The 15,177-nt window shown below is 45.7% G+C and overlaps 1 protein-coding gene across 8 annotated transcripts in view; it reads right to left on the bottom strand.

The window, feature by feature from the left end:
- The window catches only part of fbrsl1 (fibrosin-like 1), a 270,554-nt gene that overhangs the window by 17,046 nt on the left and 238,331 nt on the right, over positions 1–15,177 (bottom strand). The gene's annotated exons all lie outside the window — the stretch shown is intronic.

Raw genomic sequence — 15,177 nt, 5'->3', positions numbered from 1 at the left:
TCCTTTAAGTGTTTAATCAGGTCATTTTCATGCTTGACTATAATCAGATGATCCAATTTCTTCCCGCAATCCAGTCAGTATGAATAAATCACAGCTAATTAAAGTTAAATGTCGGCCCCTATTCAGGGCTTTGCTGAGCACACACTCTGGCATGAAATAATTATGTTTCAATTGTGCTGTGAAGGGAGATCGTGGCCCCTTATCTTGGCCCCTCTGCCGCTGCGCCTTTCTATCCTCCCTTCCTGATCTTTCAGGGGATTTGGGAAACCACAGCAAAGCACTCTGAACTCGACCACTTTGTCTTTACCATTCATCAGGGGTCTTTTCAACAGACGAGAAGCTTTTATAATCGGCATTCCACTGAACAACGACTTTTCATACTTAGGCTGTTGCAATTTAATGACTGTAATTATATGCTGTTGTAGCAGGAAAATGAAAGTGGCAGAAAATGCAGCATCTCGACACCTTTCACATACAAAGACTCTCAAAGCACTTATGAATCTTAATGAAAAAGAAACGACATTTGACGATCTCCTGCTTCTCTCAGAGTTCAAAGGAAAGCAAAATGGGCCACAAAGAAATCGAGTTTGAGGAGATGGCAGCGCTGAAACTACAACAGCTAAAACACTACTATAGCCCCTCAACTCATTAAAGCCGCTCACGGTCTAATTTGTTTTAAGCACAGAAACATCACACGCATAGAAAAATCAGAGCAGGAAAGTGTTCACACGTGGAAAGAGAAAGATAGAGACGGAGGAAGAGAGAAGACAGCCTGGTGGAGATGAGGCTCTCTAAGCGGCTCTAATCTACGGCTCTGATGCAGCAGTACTTCAGTCAGAAGGCTTACTAGCGCCTCAATTAAAAAAGCTCCATGGGCACTCTCAACGGTACCAAAAAAATGAGAAGAGCCGGGAGCTGCTGTCAAGCCAGTGAGAACTCGACATGCAGCCCTCTAATGGAATATCCAGTCCCTATTAACAGCCTGCTTAATCTTTCAAGGATCCTAACACCCATAAAAAGACCAATAAAAAGGCAGGGCAGAGCTTTTATTTTTTTATTTGTCGAGCTCCCCCTCCCTCACTCCTTGCGTTTTATGGGAGAACTGGGGCTGGCTAAGGTATCACGATTTTCTAATGAATTCCGGGGTCCAAGCGTATATAGACCTCCCGATTTATAGGGGTCTGGGATTTGGATTAAACTGTCAAGCTCTCGCTCCTGCAAGCGAAAGAGAAAGAGGAAGACTGAAGGCAAAGACAGAGATACGGGTGCAGACAGACAAACAGGCAAAGAAGCAAATATCCACAGTTGAAATGTCGCCGCTGGGTGATGTTGCCGTGGCAACCTGTTCTCCCAGACACAATGCGAGGCAAGTGATACTGAAGAAAGTCTCACTACGACCACTAGAAGACAGAGAGGGGTTTCTAATACTAATGCTGGGAAGCCAGGGCCACAGTGAGCGCTGGGTTATCTTAATGATGATTCTAATGGGCTCTAATGGAGGCAGGGAGGTATCAGCTCAGACCAACCCATCCCTCATTAAAATCTCTGCAAGCTAAGACACGCACGCACACGCACAAACGCACACAACGTTTGCACAGCTTTTCAAGAGTAAAATTCAAGCACCTTCAAGATACCTAAACCAAAACTTTCCAGATTCGCAAAGCCTGTATTGTCTAAAGTGTCACCATTAAATTGAACTGCAAAAAAAGGAGTTTCCAGAATTCTTTTATTCCCACAGCAATCAATGGATATTGTCATTCTGTCGCTATTACAAGTAGCTCATATCAACTGTGATTGTATTTTTTGATCATGGTTATTCAATGCGTCCTAATTTCAAGGTCAGGAGACAACAAACAAATATGACGACAAGATTTCTGGATTACATGAGTGATTGTGCAGATGAAACACCAGATTATGTTGATATCAAGCATCTTTCATGGACTGTATTTGAATTCAAGCCTATTCCTTTCCTTAAAAACATTTAAGGAATGAAGCACTTTCCAAACTTTGTGCAAACCCTGAGCACTCAACAGACCACTATAGGCCCAGCGTCTTCATTAAAGTGCAGGGCAGCACGGAGTGAGAAAAATCAGACCAGTGGGTATATAATTTCAATTACGTGTTTGCTTCAGAGCTGATGGCATCATGCCAGGATGTGTTCCTGTTATATACGTACAAAAGCAGATTGATTGTGTGACAGCCCTTTAAACTGCAGGTGCTCCAGCTTCTTCAGCAACAAACAGCAAACAATTGATGGCAGAAAACACTGTTACTCTGAACACACTTACCTAATAAATTACATTTCTTTTCCAGCAGCAGCCTTTCTGAGTGGAAACTAACACGCAGTGTTAACAAGATGACAGGAATGCCTCTCTGACACATGTCACCTAAGGGCTATACGGAGCAAAATCACGGCTGTTTCTCAATAAACAGCGTCCCCTCGCCGCAGAACCGCACAACTGTCAAGCATTTCAACAAACTGCCAAATTCTGCAATGTTTTGTTCTTCTTTTCCTCGGGACATGGAACACGCTTTGCCTGCAATCACGTACTGGGGGAAGCAGTAGGCAAGCCACAGGCAGTCATGTGAAGCAAATGCCATACAAAAAATGTGCTGTCCTGAAGCCCTGTCCCGCAAACCTGAGCAGATGGTTTGCGGGGTTAGTGCACCGGGGGGACAGGGACATTCCCTAGGGGGGTGTTGGCAGGTCTGCTCACCAGATGACATCTCATCCCAGTATTGATCTTTTTATAGTTGTTCCTGTGGCCCTGCTCGCTCAGGGGAATTGGGCCTTGCCCAGAGCACACGTGCATGGGTGTGCAGTGATACAGGTTTGGTGGTTGGAGGGGTGGACAGAAGAGGGTAACATGGACTAAGGTAGCAGACGGAAAAACAGTCTGCTGGGATTGGCTGGTCATGACTGATGTGTCCAGCGGGGAGTCTGGGGTGTGCACAGTGTCGCTACACAGCTGTTCCCGCTTCCAATATCCTTCACTTGTGACCCTGTTTGCCCCTGTGGAACATCTGGAGAGCTGGCACCGATCTGGTCCTATGTGGCTTTTACGCAGCCAGATGGCTCAGTTTGAAATGGCTTGGACCAGCCCGGAATGGCTTGGCCCTGAGCTGGACTAGTTTGGGCTGATTGTCATTATCCAAGAGACGTCAATGAAGGATGACGTGGCTCCTCGCTGTGACCGGGGTATCCCTCTAAAGCACGGCCTGACACATGTCATGTCAAGACCAGAATGTAGAAGCCCTGAAGGACAGAGAGCTTTTAAAAGCCATTCACTTTGAAGCTTTTTTTTTTCCAACCACTTCATTTTAAACACACACCTGGCTTCCTGCAAATGGACCCAACGACCTCATGAGTGAGACGGGGGCCGTAGAGGATATTCTCATTCTGCTTCCAACTAAAACCCTCAATAAACTAGTGCTGTGAATGTAAATAAGTGTGTTACATAAATTACCTGCTCACTGCTGACACAATGCCAGTGCATACAACAGCCAGGGAAATATAACCTGTATGCAAAAAGCCTTTTCAGATTAGATATGAGGGTATGCAAATTCTCGCTGTGACGAGGGGGGTCGGGGCTAAGAGAAGCTTAAGGCCACTGGGTGTTCTCATTTACCAGGCAAACACGGCGGTTCACTCCCTTCATGGCTTTGCCAAAGCATAAACAGTCAGGGAACTGATAAAATAAGGACATGAACAGACAGATATTTAAATAAAGCGGCATATCGGCTGAGAGACGTTGGAAGATGCATAAGGTATGTGAGACTGTACGCTGCCTTGATCTGCCTCCCGCTGGCTCTGGCTGACAGAATATTCTGCTGCTCTTGACGGTTGAGCTCACAATGATTTGGTTTTTGTACCTCTCTAGACAAGCAATCTGCACAGAGCCAAGGCTTAGCTCACGAGTGAGTGACTGTGGAAGATGGCTATAACAGATATTGGCAGAAGGCAGGAAACCGCAGTCTTGCCAATCAACACTTCATTGCCGTGAGGTATTCAGTCATAAAAAAAAAAGGTGGGGTGATTTCAACAAAATGATTTTGTATGAGAGGAACAGAAGGGCTGAGCAGTGTTGAATCATTGTGCTAATAATAAAATCATAGGAGAAATTTGCAATGGCTTGCTTTCCCTCACACTATTTAATCTGCCTCGAGCATCTCCAAGCTGGTAACGAGGGGAGCCAAGGCAACATTTTTGCAAATCACTCATAGATGTTAATGGGGGAGTGGACGAGGAGAAAGCTGGCCAAGAGAGCTAAAGAGTGGGGACAGCTGGCACGTTTCAATTTGTCTCTGTCTCTTCGCTGCAGCTGACAAAAGGAGTGGATGGCAGCAGAATGGGGATGGGTGTTAAGCTGTAACACGTTTACAGTCAAAACCCAGGCATAAATTGAGAACCTAATGTTCATTTCAGAGAGCTGGCAGCTCAAGCTGCGAGAATGAATCAGTTTTTCCTGTGCATATCGGATCCCAATTCAAACACCAGCCATATGGTGCAGGACACATATGCCGTTCACCTCTCATGGCACATATGGCAATGTTGTGGATGGGACGTGGAGCACATCTTCAAATCGGAAAGAAAGAGAGAGACACGCGGAGGAATATTGACCGTCTACATTCTTTTCTCATACACGGTCCAGCGGTGCTCCACCAGCAATGTTAAACCTTCATTAACCCCTGGCTATAATGTGCTGCAGAGAAGTGAGATGCCTCCACAGTTCTTCCCTGAACCTCCATCACGGCCCATCCCCCTGTCGGGCTGCTTCTAGCAGAGCTCATGTGCTCTGGGACTGCCATCAGTCTCGGCTTCTTATGAACACAGCTGGGTCATCTAAGGTCAGTGCCACTGGGCTCTCCTAAATAAAAGGGTGGACATCTTGGAACTTTCAACAGAAAAGCTCAAGTCTAATGGCTCCTCTGACACGGCCCACCCTGCCAGCCTGGAATCTGACCCCTTCCACTGTCACTGACCCATCACCGACCCTGGTGACCAGTCTTACCCTGAGGCAGCAGCGGACAGACTGCCAACAGGCAGGGAGAGGGAGGGCTGATCTGAACTTTAGGGATGAGTTTTGTAGTGAAAAGAATGGGAGCCTTCAGGAGTTATTTGTGCAATGCTGCGAGCACTAGCCTTATCATTTCATTAATTAGCATGACACGCCTGCCTGATGGACTTGAACGCCACAGCAGCAGCTGTCTCAATTGATTACGGCGGTGGACGTGGTGCTGCAATTATCGAGGTGACTGGAGACAACGCCTGCCACATCTAATAAAGGACTTAACTCCTGCTTCCCACATCACAGCACAGTGGTGGGAGGACAGTGGCAGCCTCCCTGTGTCTCCCATACCTTTAAGACCTTTTCAGAGTCTCTCCACGGGCTGCTGTGGAGCTCAGTGTGGGCTGTAGTTCTTGAGCAGCGTGTCAGCTTTACTTAAGCTCGCATAACGCCTGAACAGCATCACTTTGGTGCCCCACAGGAAAGCATCCTCTATTAGCCCACCAACTGGCTCACAATCCACGGAGAATGGAAGGACAGGCGGTAGGGAAGAAAGAGAGAGGGAGAAAGAATGAGATGTAAGAAACACAAAGACAGGGTAGCCAGGAAGCAGAAATGGAGGGAGTGAGCGCTTAACAATGTAAACAGAGGCACTGCTTTCCAGCCTCATTTCATGTATGAACATGCATGAAGCCCACAAGCCTCTAAGTGGATATAATATTATCTTTCAGTGCCGTACTGATTACTTCTCAATGGAAGGGAAATGGCTGGGTGAAAATCCTTCAACAAATCCTAAGTGGCATGACAGTGGGCTGAAAGAGCCTGCATGTTTTTCTTTTCCTCCTCCTCCATCTCCATTTTCACTCCCCACTCTGAGAGTAAAGCAACAATTGGGAGCTGACAGCTCCAAACTGTTCGCCATAGCTCATTCACTGTTTTGACATATGCAGCCGTTGTTATTTAGTGCCATAAAAGGGGTGGAATCTTTGCAGACATATCATATTTCCTCAAGTGTTTTCCAGATACACGGGTCTGTCGGTACCACGAGCTGTGGCTTAGACTTACAAGTTGCCTGAGCAACTCACCTGCTTCATGCAAATATGGCAGCCATTGTCATGATGTCAAATAATATCCTCTGACAGCCAAGAATGCTGAGGCAGCTCGCTTTTCCAAGAGGCGGCGTTCTATAGGTGACAGCGGTTAAAAACAAATATCTCTTTATCAACAACTGCCAGAGAGCTGGATCGTCAATCAAGCACCACATTTCTTCTGCTTGTCGTGTTTACTTGTTGAAGCATCCTGTTATTACAGTCTGGGGCCGCTGAGCTGCACTAGGCAGATCAAAGTTTATGGTTCGCAGTCATTCAAAAGATTACATTACAGCATGCCACAGGGCACAACAAATAAAAAGCTAAAAACAAGCAATGTTACCAGCTCGCAACCACAGCTACACCAAAAATGCATTTCAAAATGTATTCATGTTTCATGTTGATGACACTTTTCAGATCCACTGTTGAAAACATTCTCTGTTAGGGCTTTAAGTACGAATTTTTGTTATTGAGTTATTTAATGTCGATATCTTTATAACGTTGAAAATAGTGAAAAAGGCCCGTTATAATTTCACGGAGCTCGGTTGAAAAACCAAAGATGTTCAATTTACAGTTACATAAAACACTAAATCCTCACTTTGGAGATGCAAGAACCAGCGGACATTTGCAGTGTTTCACCAAATAAATAACTCACCCGATGAACTGAAATTCACTGAATTGATCAAAACCAGCGCTGATGAATGTTTTTATGTTTTTTTATGTGCACGCTTATCAAAACCACTAAAAATCTCTTTTGAATTTTCTTACCATTTTATATAGATTGTAGCAAATTCATCTTTAAATCTCAGTCTAGAGAGCATGTGAGATTTCCCTTTCAGGGAGGATGGATGGGGTCTAGTAAGTTCTATTTGTCTAAAGATAGCACCCCAGTGTGCATTAAAGTGCTTGCGCTTAAGTTTCACATACTATCTACAGGCTCCCGAGGGAAACACGTGGTATAGACACACTGATGTAATCAATGCCTCTTCTATAGGAGGATCCTGCTGCTGAGCTGCTCCTGGGGTGCTGCTGGGTAATTAGGCTTACAGATGGAGACCCAGCAGCTGTTGAAGACTAGACTAGAGCTGCCATATTCCCCCACTAATGGCTACACGCCAAAAGAGCTGTGTTCTTATGAGTTACAAGCCTTTTTTCTGCAGCAGTCGGAGCTTGTGATATCTGAAAGTAGACTTAGAAAAAATATCTTGCACTAGTTTTTTTTTTTTTTTAGGAGGTTGGGATGAATTACATGTCAAGGCTGGTGACACACTTAAGAGGGTCGAGGTAGACGTGTTTGAAATAGCTTTCATACAGAGCTTAGTTAGACAAACACACACCTCGTCAAGCTCACTCCCCTCCCTCTCCCAACCACCATGTTCTCTGCCGCCACAGGAGAAGAGTGACAATCGAGGGTGTATCAGGTTTGCAAACGTTTGCTGTCCTTGCTTGCACCGCATTCATCATTCTTGATTAGAGTGAGAAGACATGACAGGGAAAGAGGGATAAAGTGACCCAGACTGGGGCAGAGAGAGGGGCTGGTTAATAAGGCAGAGGAGAGAAGGAGCAGAGGGCAGGAAGTTGTGTCAGGTAAACTAATGGAGGCGAGGCCCGGATCCTGACCTCTGGGACTGCTGCTGACCTAAGCCCACCACTGTCTGCCCCCATCTCCTCTAAGCCCAGCCCACACCTCTTCGAGACATAGTGGGTAAGGAACATTAACAACAGCCTGCACATTTTCAGGCCTGCAATGAGCTACCGCATTTCACTGAGGCGCTCCAAGTGAAGAATTGATTTGTTTGGAGTGTGAAGGCGGCGTGTCAGTTTGGGGAAATGTGTGAATGCGAGTATGTCTGCGAGTGGAGGGGGATGCACGGTGAAACAGGAGCGAAATTGGACTCTGAAACGAGCCAAATCACTTGTGAGATGAAACAGACTACACCAGAAAAAAAAACAAACAAAACAAAACAAAAAAAAAAACAAAACACAAGGCCCCGGAAAAGTGTCGCGCAAGACGGGCTGGCACCAAAGCAAGAAACGGCAACAAAACAAAACAAACACACTTTTCTTTCTGCTCGACATGTTTCAGACTGCAGATGACAAAACAACACTGAAAGAGTTCGAGAAATCAAAATCAAACCGCCGAGTGTGTCTGACTGTTTCATGAATCCGTGTCGAAGCGGAGGCTCCACACCACATCAAACCCTGTAAATTCTCCTGAAAGCCTCCTCTCTCCCTTTAGCAGCCAGCGCTTAGATTATTGTGTGCAGCTAAAAGGTAAGTGCTGGGAGTGTCACACTTGAGAGTGTGTTTTAAGCACCATAAAGTATCAAGACCCAGATGGCTCATCCTCCCTGAAAAACATGTCCACTCTACCTCGGCTCCAGTAGCACCTGCTACCAGGATTAGGTCAGTGCTACGCCAACCCGGCACACTAATACAGTGTACCGCAGCTGATAAGGAGCCCTGGGCACTTCAGCACTTGCCACACACTTAACAGTTGAAGAGTCAATACCTGTATCATTAGTGATAGCAATAACCGTATATAGATCTTTTCCAAAAACACAGGGAGCCACAATTTCGATGTAATTTGTCACTGTTAGGCTTCAACAGATGTGGTCTTTCGAAGGTCGATATCAATGCTGATGGTTTTGGACTGAAGGGGACTGGTTTTGGTTACCCTCCCTGATATGTTGCGTTAAAAATAAAGAAGCTTAGACATATTTTGGAACACTGAAACTGACCCCACTCCTAGTACTAATAGCAATATTAATGACAAAGTGCATTGATATACTACAATATACAACCCTGATTCCAAAAACAAGACAGAATATGGTCATTTGCTAATTTTTCTGACAACACATACTCAGTTTAAAACAGTATAAAGACAATATATTTAATGTTTGACCTGTAAATCTGTGTTTATCCTGAATCTGATGGCAGCAACACGTTTCAAACATTGGGAAAGGAGCAGCTAAAGACTGGGAAAGCTGAGGAACGCTCTAAAAAAACCCCTGTTTGGAATGTTTCACAGGTAACAGGTTCATTGGTAACAGGTGAGAGTATCATGGTTGGGTATGAAAGGGGCATCCTGGAAAGAACAGACATTCACAAGTAAGGATGGAGCGAGGTTCACCACTTTGTGAACACATGATTTTATACAGGATATGACTAAATGGGCTCAGGAACACTAAAACTAAGTGCACTGTAGAGGTGAAAACAAATATCTTATGAATAGACCATATATCAGTCTAACCCTGGCTGATACTGCTGATAGTGCTCTGTACACACTTCTGCGTGGGTTGTGTGGCATTGGAGCGATTTCCCTCACTACTTCCCAAAGCAAACAGCAGTGAAATCCCAGTCCTGCTGCTCACCCCTCAACACAGCAGCACTAACCCAACAGCCAGGGAGGTTGGAGCCCATGCTCTGCTGAATGGGGTATTACAGTCAGTCAGAGGCCATTAGGGGCCCCACCACCAGGGCCCAGTGCAGGGAATTCACCGGTAGCCAAAAACAACAGCCAAACAGATGACCGCTTGAATATTGGAGCAGACCACACTGTGCATGTTCTTTTTTTTTTTTCAAACCTTCCCTGAAATGGCCAAAATGCAGGCCCCTGTGTCTCAGCGAATTACCGCCTGTCTGTTAACAAACACTGGGACGATTAATGGGACTCATGGCCAGTGAAATACAGAGCAGCACCAAACCAAGCCCTGTCTCAGCAGTGTGTGTCGGGTTACTGCTTTCACCATGCGTTGACTTCAAGGCTAATAACTAGGCTCTGAGACAAACCCCTCCAAACTCAGCCCTCTGTCAAACACACTGACATACTGTACTAGTCCAAACCTGTGGTCTTGCCTCTAGACAGAGTGACTCTGATAAGCCACTGACAGAAACACGGATAATAATATGCTACCACTGGAAAGGTATGGAGCTCACAAATACTGTACAAACAGGAGAAGGGGACCACCCATCTGGAAATACTTGGAAAATACTTTATATGGCTGGCTGACATTTCTGTTTGATTTGGGATCTTGTTTCCTGGGTTCATCTCCTTTCTCCCAGGAATCCTCTCTGGCACATTCTTCCAATGCATGAATGTCCTTGTCCGTCATGGAATCTGAGGCATTTTACATCCGTTCTGTTCCTGGCGATGGCTTTCCCATCTTTATAAGCCTGTGTGAACTGCTTCCCAAAATGTCCAATCCATTACAAGCATGTTTGTAATATCCATCTAGGCTGATGACTGTCCCCTTGCCAGCGATTGTACATTATCCAAGCGTCGTGTTTGGCCACAATCGCCTACCATCTGGCTTTGTCAATGAGCGTTACAGCCTCATCTGCAAACAACATTGGCTCTGAACCGCTCAACACAGATGAGCTTAAAACGCACATAGCAGGGAACTGGGATCTTCAAACAAACGCAGGGCGGGGGAAAACCCACTCTCGCTGGCAGAATGACTGGAGCTTGGAATAAAGGATTAAAAACAAGAAAACCTGCAAGTGATCACAGGCGACACGCTTTACATTTCAGGCCTGACAGTCGTGATAAGACGCTGGTCATGTATTCTCCCAAGTAAACAATGAAAATGCCTTCCACGCTGCAGCTGGCTGCATCTCCATTGGAGGAGGAGGAGGAGGAGGATTAAGATTAGACAGAAGATGTGATGAGAGCTACTGCTCTCTAGAGTTATCCTTTCTAAATTCTTCCCTTTATCCCCTCTTAAAACAACAACAAAAAAAACAAAAAAAACAAGGAGCCTACATATATTTTAGCCAATGGTGCTTCCCCGTTGAGATGGGAGTCAACCTGTGTTTCACAAGCTGGTCAGCTAACTGCAGGGGGATGCAGCTTATCCGCCAAAAAGCTTTTCCCTTGTCGGGGAGTCTCTGATTTCCTCACTTACTGGTGATGCATCAGCTCCATACACAGACCCTGGCTTGGAGGGGGGCAGTGAGTGAACTGGACCACAGTACGACCACTGCTCAGACAGTTAGTGTTCAGCATGCAGATTTGCTGTCAATGGGATGTCTTTGTTTGTAAAAGAGGTTTATCAAATGATCCTTTTCCTTGAATGCTTTAACTGTAGAAATGTTTCAGAACAGCATTCTACTGTCAAACTCTGCACATGCATCATTCTGCACAGCGAAGCTCAAACATCCAGCTGTAGGCTCAAGAAGAAAAACAATTTTTTGAGCGGAGGGAGACTTTAACCTTTTAAATAACAGTAAACCTGGAGAAGTGTTGGTTTCAACACTTCTCCAGGCTGCAAGCTTGGAATTGATGGCTGCACCAATAGATATGACAGCTGAGGTGTAAATGTCACCTCAGGGTCAAAGCCAGAGTTAAAAGTCTCATGTGCTGATGGAATAATAGCTGAACAGAATCGTGGCACTAAGCTTAAATTTGATCATTTAACCTGAACTGAAGAGACAGCAGTGAAAAGCCTCAGGGGCACACTGGCCTCTGTTGTGTATGGGAGATGGCTTTGAGGCTGCACACTAATGTTCAGTACTGAAATGATTCAATATATTCACTTTGACTTATACAGTGACGCTCTGAACAGTAAGATGGGAAGCACAGCTCACAGATGACACACCCCTGGCCTTACACATTGAAGACGCATTGTGAAAGTGCAGCAGCCAAAATGCTGCTCATGCCCCTGACAACTCCCCCATGGCCTTTAGTGATTTTGTAATTGCTCCCTCTCCACAGCTAAAGCTGAATCCATATTCAGTCAATGAACAGAGAGCCACACAATGGAGCCTAATCACACAGCTTTCAATGTGACTCCCATTTTCTGTCACAATAGCTGATCACCACCCATGGGCTCGCTGGCATAGATGACAGGGACTGATAGCACTGACTGACAGGTGTCAAGCGGCCTGACATGTAATGCCAAACATTGACAAAAGGGAGAAATACACTGACTATCCAGCAGAGCTTCTGCCTCATGATTGAAGCTCAACCAGCAGTGACCCAATACTCTAAACAGGGACTAAGTTAATATTTCATGCACACTGGGCTCTCCGCACAGAGCAGACACTTTTCTAATGGACATAATAGTGCTCTAAAGGGGCCACCGAGTGCACACGGGGATAGCATGACATATTAGCAATGACTTTACAAGGCAGCTAATTGCTGTGCATAGACAATCAGGAGTGTTGTTTTTTTCTTTTAAACAGGCACTTGTAAGAGCTGCTGCAGTTTGACATCACTTCCTGAATCATGCAAAACCAAACAATTCCCTTCAGTTAGCTTTTCAAGGTGCTGGGCCTTAGAGGGATTGTGGGTAATGTGGCTTAGTCCCTTTGACTGCCTGCCACTCTACATAAATAATACAGGACGATGTAATCGTACTTTAAAACGCTATAAATATTGAAGAAGAATTAAAATAATTTATGGAACACCGCAGTGTAACAGGATGTGTGTGAGTGTATGTGTGTGGGAGTGTTTTGTCTCCTTTCACTCCTCTCGCTGCGAACGGTGAAACGATGGGCAGCGGCGGTGCAAGCTGGGAATTCTGTAATTGCTTTTTCTGTCCCCGAAGCAGGCCTTCCTGCTTTAAATCAAAAAAGGCAATCTCTGTCAGTAATGGCTCAATTAATAATTAAACACGTGTCTTATCTCCGCTGAGCTCCCCCTATTTATTTTCATCTCTCCGACAGGGATGGCTGCACAAACAGCATTAGCACTATCAATAAAGGGAGCATTAATATCAGCCCCTTTCTCCAAAAACAAATCACCCAGCTCATAAACTGGTCTATGTCTGTGAACAGTAATAACCCAAAGATTAATAAAGAAACAAGCCATAGTGTTTGGTTCTCTCCCTGAACTGAGAACGTTAGCTAACCCATCCACCTTCTGCTTGGGGTTTGTACCTTTTAATATTTTAATTAAATCAAGGGAACACATGAGCTGCTGTTCCAGCTCAGTAACAAGTGAGATGGTGCAAGAAGCAAGAGGGATGTTTTCTTTTACGCATCCAAAACTACCAACCACCAGCTCCATTTTGCACATAGTGTGACTCTCAAATATGAGTGCCCAAAACCCCAAAACACCAGAGCCTGACCATAAGTGCTATGTCAATACAGGAACATTGGCCTTCTTGATAAAGAAAGCACATCTTGCAAGCTGCCTGGACTTTGTCAAACAAATCGCAGTAGGCACTGGAGGTGAGCTTCACCAGGCTTAGATTCCACAGCGGTGATGGCTGCCCTCAATTCCAGCGCCTGCTAATCTGGCTGTGTGAAGCTTCTGCAGCCCTTGTGATTTTCCAAAAACATGTCTGCCCTCCAGTCATCCAGCCTGCCTGCTAGCCAGTCAGCCAGCCAGCCACACACTCCATCTTCCTCCACTCCATCCTGATTCAGCGACGGCGAAAAGCTGATTTGTTGGTCAGAGGGTCAACCTCCATTCATTATTTAATGGGTGAGAGGCTGCAAACAGTCAGGCCGGCCACCGAGGTTAGTGATACATTACACTGACCTGGCCAGAGGAGAACTGCCTGGCTGAATACAAACATGCTCTCTCATCTACTTCACTATGCCTGAGTTGCCCTCAATCCCCCCCGCCCCTGACCTTGCTGCTCCCTCTCCAATCACCACCCGTCCTCCCTTCTCTGGCATTCAGAATCTGGCAGGTGAGACTGTCTTTCATTTTCCTGAAGCTTGCAGTGCAGGAGCAGGCCTGTAGCCATGGCTGGCCCAGGTAACGGAGGATGAGGAGGAGGAAGTGGAGGAGGAGGAGGAGGAGAAGGAGGCCATAGCTCTTTTATTGACATGCAGCAAACAGCAGTGGCGGAACAAAGGCCACTCAGCACCTATTGAGAGAGCAGGCCTGCAGACAGGGTGGTTGATTAGTGATTCGACACGGGGACCCTGGATTGTGTAGCACATAATGAGAGCTTAGGGAGCAAGCCATGAGCCGATGGGGGAAGGAGGTACGGCGGAGGCGGGCTGAGGATAGAAGAGGGGAGGGGTGGGGTTCTACCATAAGGAATTGATTTCCCACAATAGCAGATTGATATATGAGTAAAAGAGCTCCACAGAAAAAAAAGCAACGGTATGGGCAGATCCTAAATCCTTAAGCTACAGCATTGGTAATGTGTTTATATATAAACAGTTAGAGGATAAGCCCTAAATCCACTGCCAAGCTAAATGGTTTATGCATCTTTTTTTGTTTGTTTACTTCTGTGTCAATTAAGCAAATTGGTCCAACATCCCTGACGAGCAAGAGAACTAAAGTGAGTGCATTTTGCATTCATGTCCAAAAGCTTCTATCTCCCTGAACACCACAGTAACCCTGTCTTCACCTTTCATGCGGCCTCAGAGAGATGTTAACAGAGTCAGATGTGCATGATGGGAGTTGTGTGTGTGCTTTTTTGCTCTTCTTCGTCTGCACGCTCTCTCCTTCCTTTGTTCCACTGGTCTAATCCAGTATGTGTGGGCCGGTAAGTTTAATGGAAACAATTTATTAAGTCCGGCTTAAAATGCCATCTGCAGCTAAGCCTCCCAAAGCCGCTAAGCTCCTGGTTTCGCCCCGGAGCTTGCTGTGTTCACGCTTACTGTAATGCTCTGTTTAAAATGAGCACAACGGGTCAAAATTAATCAGGATTACAAGGCCACAAATCCACTTCAGAAATGGGTTTTCTACCAATCTTTCTCCTGCTATCCCAAGATGCCCCAGGTTTGTCTGGTGGACTGCGCACCACACGGCTTTATCCTAACACCATGGCAGGTAGCACCTAGCTAGGACAACCGGACCTCAGAGACACAAAGGGGCAGGGAAAGACCTTGCCCAGACAATACCCTCTGCTCTAAAACCCACAAATGCAACATTCAACAGAGTTACAGCAGATTCCAAAGTGTTTTTCTCAGATATTTCTAGCTGGTGACAGCTAGGTGATAACTCCCCACCACTTCCACAGGCACAGCATTGTGAAATGTTATAAGAAAGCCTAGCAGTGAAGTGTTTATCTGTGCTCTGTGGAGGTGCCCCGTACATGCTCAGCAGCTACATTTAGCTTCTCATTCGCCTTCAAGCAAGTGACAACAGTAAACTCTGACCTGCAATTCAA

The sequence above is a fragment of the Chaetodon trifascialis genome, chromosome 6, assembly GCF_039877785.1.
Source record: "Chaetodon trifascialis isolate fChaTrf1 chromosome 6, fChaTrf1.hap1, whole genome shotgun sequence".
In the NCBI taxonomy this organism is placed as follows: domain Eukaryota; kingdom Metazoa; phylum Chordata; class Actinopteri; order Chaetodontiformes; family Chaetodontidae; genus Chaetodon; species Chaetodon trifascialis.
This window is presented reverse-complemented; position numbering and strand designations above follow the sequence as displayed.